The 15,485-nt window shown below is 47.1% G+C and overlaps 1 protein-coding gene and 1 long non-coding RNA gene across 3 annotated transcripts in view; one reads left to right on the top strand and one right to left on the bottom strand.

Annotated features, from left to right (window-relative positions):
- The window catches only part of mapkapk2a (MAPK activated protein kinase 2a), a 93,295-nt gene that overhangs the window by 76,499 nt on the left and 1,311 nt on the right, over positions 1–15,485 (bottom strand). The gene's annotated exons all lie outside the window — the stretch shown is intronic.
- LOC121577856 lies at positions 8,847–13,954 on the top strand. Its single transcript, XR_006002687.2, has 3 exons — positions 8,847–9,222; positions 10,743–10,837; positions 13,611–13,954. It is a non-coding gene; the product is annotated as an uncharacterized LOC121577856 (long non-coding RNA).

Below are 15,485 nucleotides of genomic sequence, written 5' to 3'. Positions count from 1 at the left end.
CGATTCGGTTCAATCCCGGTGAATCGAATCATGGGAATAAATAAAATAATTTGACGAACAGTAGAAGGAAAAAAAGATTTGCTCGCTTTTCAAAAAATGAAATCCGTTAAATAGTTAATTGAATTTGTATGGCCTTAGAATAGAGGCAAACAAAGCTGACCTTCAGGAAGTATTCACACCCCTTGACTTATTCCACATTTTGTTGTGTTACAGCCTGAATTAAAAATGGATATATATAAAAAGCTCACCCACCTACACACAATGCCAAAATGAAAACGTTTTTTGAAAATGATATGCAGAAATCTTTCATTTACATAAGTATTCACACCCCTGAGTAAATAAATGTTAGAAGCACCTTTGGCAGCGATTACAGCTGTGAGTCTTTCTGGCTAAGCCTTGCACACCTGGATTGTACAATATCTTAACATTATTCTTAAAAAAATTATTCAAACTACGCCAAGTTGGTTGTTGATCATTGCTAGACAGCCATTTTCAAGTCTTGCCATAGATTTTCAAGCCGATTTAAGTCAAAACTGTAACTAAGCCACCCAGGAACATTCAATGTCTTCTTGGTAAGCAACTCCAGTGTATATTTGGCCTTGTGTTTCAGGTTATTGTCCTGCTGAAAGGTGAATTTGTCTCCCAGTGTCTGTTGGAAAGCAGACTGAACCAGGTTTTCCTCTGGGATTTTGCCTGTGCTTAGCTCCATTCCGTTTCTTCTTATTCTAAACAACTCCCTAGTCCTTGCCGATGACAAGCAATACCCATAACATGATGCAGCAACCACCATCCTGAAAATATGAAGAGTGGTACTCAGTGATGTGTTGGATTTGCCCCAAACATAACACCTTGTATTCAGGACATAAATTGCATTTCTTTGCCACATTTATTGCTGTTTTACTGTAGTGCCTTGTTTCAAACAGGATGCATGTTTTGGAATATTTGTATTCTGTACAGGCTTCCATCTTTTCCCTCTGTCATTTACGTTAGTATTGTGGAGTAACTACAATGTCCATCCTCAGTTCTCTATCACAGCCTTTAAACTCTGTAACTGTTTTAAAGTCACTTTTGGCCTCATGGTGAAATCCCTGAGCGGTTTCTTTCCTCTCCAGCAACTGAGTTAGGAAGGACGCCTGTATCTTTGTAGTGACTGGGTGTATTGATACACCATCCAAAGTGTAATTAACTTCACCATGCTCAAAGGGATATTCAATGTCTACCAATAGGTGCCCTTCTTTGCGAGGCATTGGAAAACCTCCCTGGACCTCCACATCCGGCTTCTTCACCTGCAGGCCCAGTCACCCGGACAGCTGATGAAACGTAGGAGTTTTTCTGTATGTAATAAAGACCATTTGTGGGGTAAAACTCATTCTGATTGGCTGAGCCTGGCTCCCAAGTGGGTGGACCTATGCCCTCCCAGGCCCGCCAAGTCATGTGAAATCCATGCAACTGCCCTTTGTCCTCTCTCTTCTTTCTCCTCCTGTCCTCTCTCCTCTTCCTCCTCCTGTCCTCTCTCCTCTCTCTTCTTCCTCCTCATGTCCTCTCTCCTCTCTCCTCTTAGCCTCTCTCCTCTTCCTCCTCCTGTCCTCTCTCCTCTTCCTCCTCCTGTCCTCTCTCCTCTTCCTCCTCCTGTCCTCTCTCCTCTCCTCTCTCCTCTTCCTCCTCCTGTCCTCTCTCCTCTTCCTCCTCCTGTCCTCACTCCTCTTCCTCCTCCTGTCCTTCCTCCTCCTGTCCTCCCTCCTCCTGTCCTCTCTCCTCTTCCTCCTGTCGTCTCTCCTCCTCTTGTCATCTCTCCTCCTCTTGTCATCTCTCCTCCTCCTCCTCCTGTCATCTCTCCTTCTCCTGTCCCCTCTCCTCTTCCTCCTCCCCTCTCCTCTTCCTCCTCCTGTCCTCTCTCTCTCCTCTTCCTCCTCCTGTCCTCTCTCCTCTTCCTCCTCCTGTCCTCTCTCCTCCTGTCCTCTCCTCTTCCTCCTCCTGTCCTCTCTCCTCTTCCTCCTCCTGTCCCCTCTCCCTCCTGTCCTCTCTCCTCTTCCTCCTCCTGTCCTCTCTCCTCTTCCTCCTCCTGTCCTCTCTCCTCCTGTCCTCACTCCTCTTCCTCCTCCTGTCCTCTCTCCTCTTCCTCATCCTGTCCTCTCTCCTCTTCCTGTCCCCTCTCCTCTTCCTCCTCCTGTCCCCACTCCCTCCTGTCCTCTCTCCTCTTCCTCCTCCTGTCCTCTCTCCTCTTCCTCCTCCTGTCCTCTCTCCTCTTCCTCCTCCTGTCCTCTCTCCTCTTCCTCATCCTGTCCTCTCTCCTCTTCCTGTCCCCTCTCCTCTTCCTCCTCCTGTTCTCTCTCCTCTTCCTGTCCTCTCTCCTTGTTCCTCCTCCTGTCCTCTCTCCTCTTCCTCCTCCTGTCCTCTCTCCTCTTCCTTCTCCTGTCCTCTCTCCTCCTCCTGTCCTCTCTCCTCTTCCTCCTCCTGTCCTCTCTCCTCTTCCTCCTCCTGTCCTCTCTCCTCTTCCTCCTCCTGTCCTCTCTCCTCCTGTCCTCTCTCCTCTTCCTCCTCCTGTCCTCTCTCCTCTTCCTCATCCTGTCCTCTCTCCTCTTCCTGTCCCCTCTCCTCTTCCTCCTCCTGTCCTCTCTCCTCTTGTCCTCTCTCCTCTTCCTCCTCCTGTCCTCTCTCCTCTTCCTCCTCCTGTCCTCTCTCCTCTTCCTCCTCCTGTCCTCTCTCCTCTTCCTGTCCCCTCTCCTCGTCCTCTCTCCTCTTCCTCCTCCTGTCCTCTCTCCTCGTCCTCCTCCTGTCCTCTCTCCTCTTCCTGTCCCCTCTCCTCTTCCTCCTCCTGTCCTCTCTCCTCTTCCTCCTCCTGTCCTCTCTCCTCTTCCTGTCCTCTCTCCTCTTCCTTCTCATGTCCTCTCTCCTCTCCCTGTCCTCTCTCCTCTTCCTCCTCCTGTCCCCTCTCCTAGTCCTCTCTCCTCTTCCTCCTCCTGTCCTCTCCTCTTCCTCCTCCTGTCCTCTCTCCTCTTCCTCCTCCTGTCCTCTCTCCTCCCGTTCTCTCTCCTCCTCCTTCTCCTGTCTTCTCTCCTCTTCCTCCTCCTGTCCTCTCTCCTCTTCCTCCTCCTGTCCCCTCTCCTCTTCCTCCTCCTGTCCTCTCTCCTCTTCCTCCTCCTGTCCCCTCTCCTCTTCCTCCTCCTGTCCTCTCTCCTCTTCCTCCTCCTGTCCTCTCTCCTCCCGTTCTCTCCTCCTCCGCCTTCTCCTGTCTTCTCTCCTCTTCCTAGTTCACAGTCAGTTATCTAATCACTGATCATAAAGTTGATGTGATTGGCCTAACTGAAACCTGGCTTAAGCATGATGCATTTACTGCATGGCATGAGGCCTCTCCTCCTGGTTCCACTAGAGACCATATCTCCCCTGCTCTAAATGAGGCCTGTCCTCCTGGTTCCACTAGAGACCATATCTCCCCTGCTCTAAATGAGGCCTCTCCTCCTGGTTCCACTAGAGACCATATCTCCCCTGCTCTAAAGAGGCCTTGGTTCCACTAGAGACCATATCTCCCCTGCTCTAAATGAGGCCTGTCCTCCTGGTTCCACTAGAGACCATATCTCCCCTGCTCTAAATGAGGCCTCTCCTCCTGGTTCCACTAGAGACCATATCTCCCCTGCTCTAAATGAGGCCTCTCCTCCTGGTTCCACTAGAGACCATATCTCCCCTGCTCTAAATGAGGCCTCTCCTCCTGGTTCCACTAGAGACCATATCTCCCCTGCTCTAAATGAGGCCTCTCCTCCTGGTTCCACTAGAGACCATATCTCCCCTGCTCTAAATGAGGCCTCTCCTCCTGGTTCCACTAGAGACCATATCTCCCGCACATCCCACAAAGGCGGAGGTGTTGCTAACATTTATGACCCCTATGCAGCCTTACTCAATCTCTTTTTATATCTACTGTTTACAAGCCTCCTGGGCCATATATAGAATTCCTCACAGAGTTCCCTGAATGCCTATCGGACTTCGTAGTTATGGCAGATAGTTATTCAGATTAAATAGTCCGGGTGGACATTTGATTAATTGTTCAGCAGTCTTATAGCTTTGGGGGTTGAAGCTATTAAGGAGCCTTTTGGACCTAGACTTGGCGCTCCGGTACCACTTGCCGTGCGGTAGCAGAGAGAACAATCTATGACTTTGGTGACTGGAGTCCTCTACAATGTTTTGGGCCTTCCTCTGACACCGCCTGTTATAGAGGTCCTGGATGGCAGGAAGCTTGGCCCCAGTGATGTACTGGGCCGTACGCACTACCCTCTGTAGCGCCTTATGGTCGGATGCCGAGCAGTTGCCATACCAGGCGGTGATGCAACCGGTCAGGATGCTCTCGATGGTGCAGCCGTATAACTTTTGAGGATCTGGGGACCCATGCCAAATCTATTCAGTCTCCTGAGGGGGAAAAGGTGTTGTTGTGCCCTCTTCACGACTGTCTTGGTGTGTTTCGACCATGATTGTTTGTTGGTGATGTGGACACCAAGGAACTTGAAACTCTTGACCCGCTCCACTACAGCCCCATCGATGTTAATGGGGGCCTGTTCTGCCCTCCTTTTCCTGTAGTCCACGATCATCTCCTTTGTCTTGATCACATTGAGGGAGAGGTTGTTGTCCTGGCAACACACTGCCAAATCTCTGACATCCTCCCTATAGGCCGTCTCATCGTTGTCTGTGATCAGGCCTACCACTGTTGTGTCGTCAGCAAACTTAATGATGGTGTTGGAGTCATGCTTGGCCACACAGTCGTGGGTGAACAGGGAGTACAGGAGGGGACTGAGCACGCACCCCTGAGGGGCCCCCGTGTTGAAGATCAGCGTGGCAGATGTGTTGTTACCTACCCTTACCACCTGGGGGCGGCCCGTCAGGAAGTCCAGGATCCAGTTGCAGAGGGAGGTGTTTAGTCCCAGTGTCCTTAGCTTAGTGATGAGCTTCGTGGGCACTATGGTGTTGAACGCTGAGCTGTAGTCAATGAACAGCATTCTCACATAGGTGTTCCTTTTGTCCAGGTGGGAAAGGGCAGTGTGGAATGTGATTGAGATTGTGTCATCTGAGGATCTGTTGGGGCGGTATGCGAATTGGAGTGGGTCTAGGGTTTCTGGGATGATGATGTTGATGTGAGCCATGACCAGCCTTTCAAACCACTTCATGGCTACCGACGTGAGTGCTACGGGGCGGTAATCATTTAGGCAGGTTACCTTAGTGTCCTTGGGCACAGGGACTATGGTGGTCTGCTTGAAACATGTGGGTATTACATTCTCGGTCAGGGAGAGGTTGAAAATGTCAGTGAAGACACTTCCCAGTTGGTCCGCGCATGCTCCGAGTACACGCCCTGGTAATCCATCTGGCCCCGCTGCCTTGTGAATGCTGACCTGTTTAAAGGTCTTGCTCACATCGGCTACGGAGAGCGTGATCACACAGTCGTCCGGAACAGCTGGTGTTCTGATGCATGCTTCAGCATTGCTTGCCTCGAAGCGAGAATAAAAGGCATTTAGCTCATCTGGTAGGCTTGCGTCACTGGGCAGCTCGAAGCTGTGCTTCCCTTTGTAGCCACATCCGACGAGCGCCAGAGCCGGTGTAGTAAGATTCAATCTTAATCCTGTATTGACGCTTTGCCTGTTTGATGGTTCGTCTGAGGGCATAGCAGGATTTCTTATAAGCGTCCGGATTAGTGTCCTGCTCCTTGAAAGCGGCAGCTCTAGCCTTTAGTTCAGTGCGGACGTTGCCTGTAATCCAAGGCTTCTGGTTGGGATTTTCTTGTTTGCTTATGGCCTTATAGAGCTCGTTGAGTGTGGTCTTAGTGCCAGCATCGGTTTGTGGTGGTAAATAGATGGCTACGAATAATATAGATGAGAACTCTCTTGGTAGATAGTGTGGTCTACAGCTTATCATGAGGTACTCTACCTCAGGCGAGCAAAACCTCGAGACTTCTTTAATATTAGACATCGGGCACCAGCTGATATTGACAAATAGACACACACCCCCGCCCCTCGTCTTACCAGACGTAGCTGCTCTGTCCTGCCGATGCACAGAATACCCAGCCAGCTCTATATTATCTGTGTCGTCGTTCAGCCACGACTCAGTGAAACAGAAGATATTACAGTTTTAATGTCCCGTTGGTATGATAGTCTCAACTGTAGATCATCGAGTTTGTTTTCCAGTGATTGCACGTTGGCCAATAGAACCGATGGTAGTGGCGATTTACTCACTGGCCTAGGAATCCTCACAGGGCACCCCGACCTTCTCTCCCTGTATCTCCGCCTTTTCTTCACGCAAATGACGGAGATTTGGGCCTGGTCTCCGGAAAACAGTATATCCTTTGTGTCGGACTCATTAAATAAAAAATCTTTGTCCAGTTCGAGGTGAGTAATCGCTGTTCTGATGTCCAGAAGCTATTTTAGGTCATAAGAGACAGTAGCAGCAACTTTATGTACAAAATAAGTTACAAACAAACAAAATAGCAGTTAATTAGGAGCCCGTAAAACGGCAGCCATCCCCTCCGGCGCCATTATTAAAGCTGCGCTATAAATTCTCGGACATACCAAAGATTCCTAGATGCCCTTCCATACTCCCTCCACCTACAAAAAGTACAAAAATCAGTTAACCACCTAACTGAGGATCTAAACTTAACCTTGCGTAATACCCTTGATGTGGTCAGAACGCTAAAAAACTAAAATTGTCACAAGAAGCTACCTCCCTGGTATACAGAAAATACCCAAGAATCTTCCAGAATATTGGAATGGAAATCCACCAAATTGGAAGTCTTCTGAGTACCATGGAAAAGCTGCTCGAAAATCCTATACTTTATTGTTTATTTAACTAGGCAAGTCAGTTAAGAACAAATTCTTATTTACAATGACAGCCTACACCGGCAAATTAATTACTTAAAAATCATACAATGTGATTTTCTGGATTTTTGTTTTAGATTCTGTCTCTCACAGCTGAAGTGTACCTATGATAAAAATTACAGACCTCTACATGCTTTGTAAGTAGGAAAACCTGCTAAATCGGCGGTGTATCAAATACTTGTTCTCCCCACTGTATGTATGTATGTATGTATGTATGTATGTATGTATGTATGTATGTATGTATGTATGTATATATATGTATGTATGTATGTATATATATATATATATACGTATATGTATACATATACACACATATATACGTATACATACACACACACACACACAGTACCAGTCAAAAGTTTAGACACTCCTACTCATTCAACGGTTTTTCTTTATTTTTACTATTTTCTACATTGTAGAATAATAGTGAAGACATCAAAAAAGAAAAAGGCCATTAACAAAAGGAAGACAGACAGACCATTATAACCCTTAAAAGGTCTTTCCTTTAGAGAAATTGCAAAGTGACACCATCAAAAGGCACTCGGGAAACTGGAGGAAACTGACAGGAAGAGGTCTGGCCCCAACAGAATCAGAAGACGCGTTTCTGAGAGTCAACAGCTTGCGTGACAGGCGGCTCACAGGACAACAGCTTGCGGGACAGGCGGCTCACAGGACAACAGCTTCAAGCACAGCTTAACACTGGTCGAAGCAAGCAAGTCTCAGTTTCAACTGTGAAGGGAAGACTTGGAGCTGCAAGTTTGACAGGTGGCGTGGCAGTAAGAAATCCATTGCTAAGATGGCAAAATAAGATACAGAGGCTTGCCTGGGCTATGAATCGCCGCCAGTGGACTACTGAAGACTGGAAGAAGGTCTTATGGACTGATGAATCAAAATTCATCAGTATGCGCGCGCTCTCAACATTATCAGGACAGAGAAACCAGACACAAGCTCATTGCTCACATGCTGCACTCCAAACAAAAGACAATGAAGAAACTAACAAATCTCGTAAATGATGGTTATGAAATAAACCAAAAACTTGTTTCTCACAAGTGTAGCAGGTTGTGAACTCTGCAAACAACGTTTCCACTCTGAGAATGAGAACGGTAAATTACTAATTAATATATGCATTAACAGAAATGAATGTCACCAAATGATAGGGATTAACGGTACATTTACTACTGGTGACATATGTAATGGGGAATTTATTTAAAAAAAACGAAAAAACATTAAAAGGGGCAAACAATTCAGTCAATGAAACAATGAATGTGCAAGAATTGGCGGGAGACAGCTGAGCCATTCTGGAGAGAGACTTCGCCACATCCCTTTCTTCTCCCCTTCTATGGAAAATGGCGCGGACAGACATGGCAGCTCTGCTTCTAGCTCCTAAGCAACAGACATGGCAGCTCTGCTTCTAGCTCCTAAGCAATATTGCAGTATTTCGTTTTTTTGTGTGATATTTCTTACATTATTAGCCCAGGAAAATGTTTGTGTTATTACATAAAGCCGGAAATAACTTTTGGATATCAGAGCCGCAGAAACTCACCAGCATTACGACCAGGAATACGACGTTCTCGAATTGGATCCTTCGTTCGTACCCCCCAGGGCATTTGAACTGATTCCAGAGGCTGATCCAAAACGCCGCCGGCGGAGAAGAGGTATTCGGAGTGGACTTCTAGTCCGACTCAGGAGGCGTGCATACCATCCACCACTTAAGAGTATATTACTCGCTAATGTTCAGTCTCTGGACAATAAAGTAGACGAGCTCAGGGCGAGAATCTCCTTCCAGAGAGACATCAGGGATTGTAACATGATTCCGTGAAACAGAGTATGGCTCTCTCGGGATATACTGGCTTTGTCCATACAGCCAGCTGGGTTTTCAGTACATCGCGCAGACAGGAATAAAGAACTCTCCAGGAAGAAGAAAGGCGGGGGTGAACGTTTCATGATTAACTACTCATGGTGTGATTGTGATAACATACAGAAACTCAAGTCCTTTTGTTCACCCGACCTAGAATACCTCAATCAAATGCTGACCGTATTACCTCCCAGGAGAAGTCTCTTCGGTTAGTCCCAGCCGTGTATATTCCCCCTCAAGCCGACACCACGACGGCCCTCAAGGAACTACACTGGACTTTATGCAAACTGGAACCACGTATTCTGAGTCAAGACACTATCTTCACACATATTTTAGATGGTTTTCCCTGACAGCCACAACTCAATCCTCAGCTAGGCCTATTGCCAATCGCGCTGCCCAAATTGCGGGCTTCCCAAATAGCCATATGCTTACGAGCATGTGATTTGAAACAATCCACAGCAACAACAAAAAATAAGAAGAAGAATCGTCGATTCCTCTGTGACGAAGGCATGCTTTCTGGTAAAGTATTTATAATGATTCAATATATTTCTGTATAGACAGGAGTAATTAAATAATTTTGGCACATTTATTTCTATAGACTTTCCTATTGGACCCAGCGCTATGCCATTTCTCTCCTGGTCTATTGGTTTTCATATCAACTTTCTTTTCATCGTCCAGAAGCCAAAGGCACAATCCCAGTCATATTAGCATCCCATCCTAGCCATATTAGCATCCCATCCTAGTCATATTAGCATCCCATCCTAGTCATATTAGCATCCCATCCTAGTCATATTAGCATCCCATCCTAGTCATATTAGCATCCCATCCTAGTCATATTAGCATCCCATCCTAGTCATATTAGCATCCCATCCTAGTCATATTAGCATCCCATCCTAGTCATATTAGCATCCCATCCTAGTCATATTAGCATCCCATCCTAGTCATATTAGCATCCCATCCTAGTAGCATCCCATCCTAGTCATATTAGCATCCCATCCTAGTCATATTAGCAACCCATCCTAGTCATATTAGCAACCCATCCTAGTCATATTAGCATCCCATCCTAGTCATATTAGCATCCCATCCTAGTCATATTAGCATCCCATCCTAGTCATATTAGCATCCCATCCTAGTCATATTAGCATCCCATCCTAGTCATATTAGCATCCCATCCTAGTCATATTAGCATCCCATCCTAGTTATATTAGCATCCCATCCTAGTTATATTAGCATCCCATCCTAGTCATATTAGCATCCCATCCTAGCCATATTAGCATCCCATCCTAGTCATATTAGCATCCCATCCTAGTCATATTAGCAACCCATCCTAGTCATATTAGCATCCCATCCTAGTCATATTAGCAACCCATCCTAGTCATATTAGCATCCCATCCTAGTCATATTAGCATCCCATCCTAGTCATATTAGCAACCCCATCCTAGTTGTTGCGTCTTTATATTCCCCCTCTCTCTAAGTTTCTAACAGAGATTTTCATCTCTGTCACATATGGATCCGCTATCAGGTGAGCTGTTTAGAATGGTGTTCTGCCGCAAATTATATTTTGGCAAATGTTTGAAAATTGCATTTTATTGGCTGCTTCATTACATGAGTTGCATGTTCTGCAAAGATTCATTACCATAATCGAAATGTGATTTTTTTTCTTCATTCTGAGCACCGTGGGTGGACACCCTAATGGGTTACGTATCCAATGCATTTGGGTCCGGTACATTTCTCAAATGGTCGGTAAATTAAAATCTTCAGTCACGTTGTCCGGTACCACATTTTCCTAACGGAACCCCCCCCCCCCCAGTGAAAGCAGAGTGTTTAGTAAAGAGGGGTGGAGCTGTCAGAGAAACACTTCCTCCCTCCCTTCCTTCCTCCTCTCACCCTCTTTCTCCCTCTCTGTCCTCCTCTCAGGCCTTTGATTTGTCCTCTGTCCATACCGTATCACACAAACACCTCTCTCTCTGTGTGTGTGTGTGTGTGTGTGTGTACCTGACCTGCAATTCAAACTGATGTCTGTGTCACTGCTTTGACAGATATCCCATCAGGTGGCAGGAGAGCTTATCGGGCAGAGCAGTGATGTCACCAGCAGAGCGCCTGCCAGTCTGTAGGCCATCACCACTACCGAAACGTCTGTACTTTTTACATACTAGAATGTGTTACTTTCAGTACTTCTGTCAAATGTGTCAAACCTTTCTTCATCAGCGCAGCCAACCCCTTATTATAGACCACCCTGCCTGCTCCACTAACTCACTGCTAGCCTGCACTGGGAGTCTGGTCTGCATCATGTTAGCTCCCCACCCTGCCTGCTCCACTAACTCACTGCTAGCCTGCACTGGGAGTCTGGTCTGCATCATGTTAGCTCCCCACCCTGCCTGCTCCACTAACTCACTGCTAGCCTGCACTGGGAGTCTGGTCTGCATCATGTTAGCTCCCCACCCTGCCTGCTCCACTAACTCACTGCTAGCCTGCACTGGGAGTCTGGTCTGGATCATGTTAGCTCCCCACCCTGCCTGCTCCACTAACTCACTGCTAGCCTGCACTGGGAGTCTGGTCTGCATCATGTTAGCTCCCCACCCTGCCTGCTCCACTAACTCACTGCTAGCCTGCACTGGGAGTCTGGTCTGCATCATGTTAGCTCCCCACCCTGCCTGCTCCACTAACTCACTGCTAGCCTGCACTGGGAGTCTGGCCTGCATCATGTTAGCTCCCCACCCTGCCTGCTCCACTAACTCACTGCTAGCCTGCACTGGGAGTCTGGTCTGCATCATGTTAGCTCCCCACCCTGCCTGCTCCACTAACTCACTGCTAGCCTGCACTGGGAGTCTGGTCTGCATCATGTTAGCTCCCCACCCTGCCTGCTCCACTAACTCACTGCTAGCCTGCACTGGGAGTCTGGTCTGCATCATGTTAGTGGAGCAGGCAGGGTGGGGAGCTAACTCACTGCTAGCCTGCACTGGGAGTCTGGTATGCATCATGTTAGTGGAGCAGGCAGGGTGGGGAGCTAACTCACTGCTAGCCTGCACTGGGAGTCTGGTCTGCAACATGTTAGCTCCCCACCCTGCCTGCTCCACTAACTCACTGCTAGCCTGCACTGGGAGTCTGGTCTGCATCATGTTAGCTCCCCACTCATGCTGCATAGAAGTCAACACACTTGAGGAATGCGACACAAGTAGAAATGTTGAAACTGTTAATTACTGTTCGCAAAACAATGTCCATACAGGCTAGAATACTTTACAATGGAAGAAGATACCAGTAGCTTCCAGCTTTGTAGGCTAACTTTCATTGCTAGCTGACAGCTAAAGCTAACATCAATTCACTACTCTAGTACTTTTACCCTGAGCAGCCTCCACTGATGTGCAGGCCTACCTACATACCATGGGTTATATGTGCAGGCCTACCTACATACCATGGGTTATATGTGCAGGCCTACCTACATACCATGGGTTATATGTGCAGGCCTACCTACATACCATGGGTTATATGTGCAGGCCTACCTACATACCATGGGTTATATGTGCAGGCCTACCTACATACCATGGGTTATATGTGCAGGCCTACCTACATACCATGGGTTATATGTGCAGGCCTACCTACATACCATGGGTTATATGTGCAGGCCTACCTACATACCATGGGTTGTATGTGCAGGCCTACCTACATACCATGGGTTGTATGTGCAGGCCTACCTACATACCATGGGTTATATGTGCAGGCCTACCTACATACCATGGGTTATATGTGCAGGCCTACCTACATACCATGGGTTATATGTGCAGGCCTACCTACATACCATGGGTTATATGTGCAGGCATACCTACATACCATGGGTTATATGTGCAGGCCTACCTACATACCATGGGTTATATGTGCAGGCCTACCTATATACCATGGGTTGTATGTGTAGGCCTACCTACATACCATGGGTTATATGTGCAGGCCTACCTACATACCATGGGTTATATGTGTAGGCCTACCTACATACCATGGGTTATGTGTGTAGGCCTACCTACATACCATGGGTTATATGTGCAGGCCTACCTACATACCATGGGTTATATGTGCAGGCCTACCTACATACCATGGGTTATATGTGCAGGCCTACCTACATACCATGGGTTGTATGTGCAGGCCTACCTACATACCATGGGTTATATGTGCAGGCCTACCTACATACCATGGGTTATGTGTGCAGGCCTACCTACATACCATGGGTTATGTGTGCAGGCCTACCTACATACCATGGGTTATATGTGCAGGCCTACCTACATACCATGGGTTATATGTGCAGGCCTACCTACATACCATGGGTTATATGTGCAGGCCTACCTACATACCATGGGTTATATGTGCAGGCCTACCTACATACCATGGGTTATATGTGCAGGCCTACCTACATACCATGGGTTATATGTGCAGGCCTACCTACATACCATGGGTTATATGTGCAGGCCTACCTACATACCATGGGTTATATGTGCAGGCCTCCCACATACCATGGGTTATATGTGCAGGCCTACCTACATACCATGGGTTATATGTGCAGGCCTACCTACATACCATGGGTTATATGTGCAGGCCTACCTACATACCATGGGTTATATGTGCAGGCCTACCTACATACCATGGGTTATATGTGCAGGCCTACCTACATACCATGGGTTATATGTGCAGGCCTACCTACATACCATGGGTTATATGTGCAGGCCTACCTACATACCATGGGTTATATGTGTAGGCCTACCTACATACCATGGGTTATATGTGTAGGCTGGAGGTCTGCTGGGTCAACCCTGCTGGAGGTCTGCTGGGTGCAGGGTTCTGTTCCAGCCCAGCAATAACACACCTGATTCAACTTAGCAAATCAAATGAGTAAAAAAAAAAAATCAACTGTTCTATTGCAGGGCTGGAAGTGGAGCGAGGTTGGCCACCGCTGGTACAGAGCTATGGAAGTGGAGCGAGGTTGGCCACCGCTGGTACAGAGCTTTTATTGTTCACCTGATGCTTTAGTAATAATAACCTGCTGGCTACGACTCAGTGATCTGTTGTTTAGACTTAAGATGTCTAATCTTTACACACCAGTTAGCTTATTTGTACATTTTGAAGTGATGAAATGTTGGTTCTTTGAAGTGAAGTGTTTAAACTTGTTTTAAATTGTTAAACTGTTATTCAAAATGTACTAGTGTCAATGTCGAATAATCACATATCACAATCCTGCAATAAAAAGACGGGGAAGGGTTTCAATTTCCTTGTTGTCTAGTTGTAACATCTCTTAACTGATTTTCACTCTCAGTATATCAGCTGTCTGAATCCATTTAGCAGCTCATCATGCAGTCCCTGATTAGAGGGGGGAAATGGAAGAAAAAAAAGCAGTGGAAGTGGCTTGGACGTCCAGAGTGTCGTTTGAGAGAGAGATACAGTACATGGTTGCTCTATACTGGCCTATCACGGACCTGGAAAAGCTAGACCAGGATGTGCAACTTCACTCTTCAGGGGCCTGATTGGTCCACGCTACTGCCCCAGCCCCAGCTAACTCCAACAATCAACTAATCATGATCTTCAGTTTAGAATGCAATTAGTTTAAATCAGCTGTGTTTGCTAGGGATGGGGGGGAAAAGTGTGCCACCACGCCGGCCCCCGAAGACTGGAGTTGCCCGTCCCTGAGCTAGATACTTGGCTCACAGCTAACCGTTTAGGTCAATAATATGCTGTTTTTATAAAAAATGTTGTTGGCTTTATAATCGTGAGAGAAATTGAACTAGCTAGTAGCGATCGGTAGCTAGTTATACCTAGGTAGCTTACAAGGTTAGCTGACTATTCTCAAAACAAACCAGAGTGCTCCAAACATTCTCAAATGTTTTGTCAGCAGTGGTTGTTTTATTGACATTTGGTCCTCACTGTTGTTTGACGGGTTTTGAGGAGTCACTGATTTACACCGGGTTCCAACCCCTCTTTAGCTGATTTCTAACATGGACCTTCCCCAGCCTTCCTGTTTTAGAGAAGCCTCGGTTTGCTACAAGGCTGTGACCAGACACGACAGACCGTCTCTCTCTCTCTCTCACACACACACACCTCTAGCCCCGGTCTGTCTGTTCTACATGCCTGGGGGACGTTGCCAGCTAGTGATTCAGTGTAACGGAGCTCCTGCTGACGTCAGCTACTGTCTGGAGACAAGATGGCGTGGCAGGACATGTTCTAACCGTGTAATGAAATAATTCATAGCTAGAACCTACTACTTCTGCCTTTCTACTGTCAGGGCTAGATCAACTGATCGTGGTCTTTAGCCTGGACAACCATTCGTTGGATGAGAAGACCATGAACGCGTTTAACTATGATTTCATAAGAGCGTTCGTGGTCTGGTTAGAAACGACACTAGCCTAACCATCAGCCTTCTAACACTGGTCGTGGACAGCTACTAGATGTGCAGGTATTTCTTCCAGCCCATCACTAAAACACCAGATTCAACTAGGCCTAATCGTTGTCTAACCTCGTCCGTCCCCAGGCTAATTGCACATAAACCTGGAACAACAACGACTCAAATCTGGCCTATGTGGACGGGAGGTAAAGCTTAGCCAATAGCCATAGGGGTGGGTCGGGATGTTTTCTTTCTGTTGGGTTAACCAAGGCCACTATTGACTTGTTGATCCACCAAAACTTCCCAGGATTTGGCAGAAGTGTCTGGTGAGGTTATAGAGATCTTGACCAGGGTGATGCTCAGTGAGTCAGCTGATGACATCACACCACTGGTGCGTTCAGTTCGATTAAATGTTTGCATGACA

The sequence above is a fragment of the Coregonus clupeaformis genome, chromosome 12, assembly GCF_020615455.1.
Source record: "Coregonus clupeaformis isolate EN_2021a chromosome 12, ASM2061545v1, whole genome shotgun sequence".
Lineage (NCBI taxonomy): Eukaryota > Metazoa > Chordata > Actinopteri > Salmoniformes > Salmonidae > Coregonus > Coregonus clupeaformis.
This window is presented reverse-complemented; position numbering and strand designations above follow the sequence as displayed.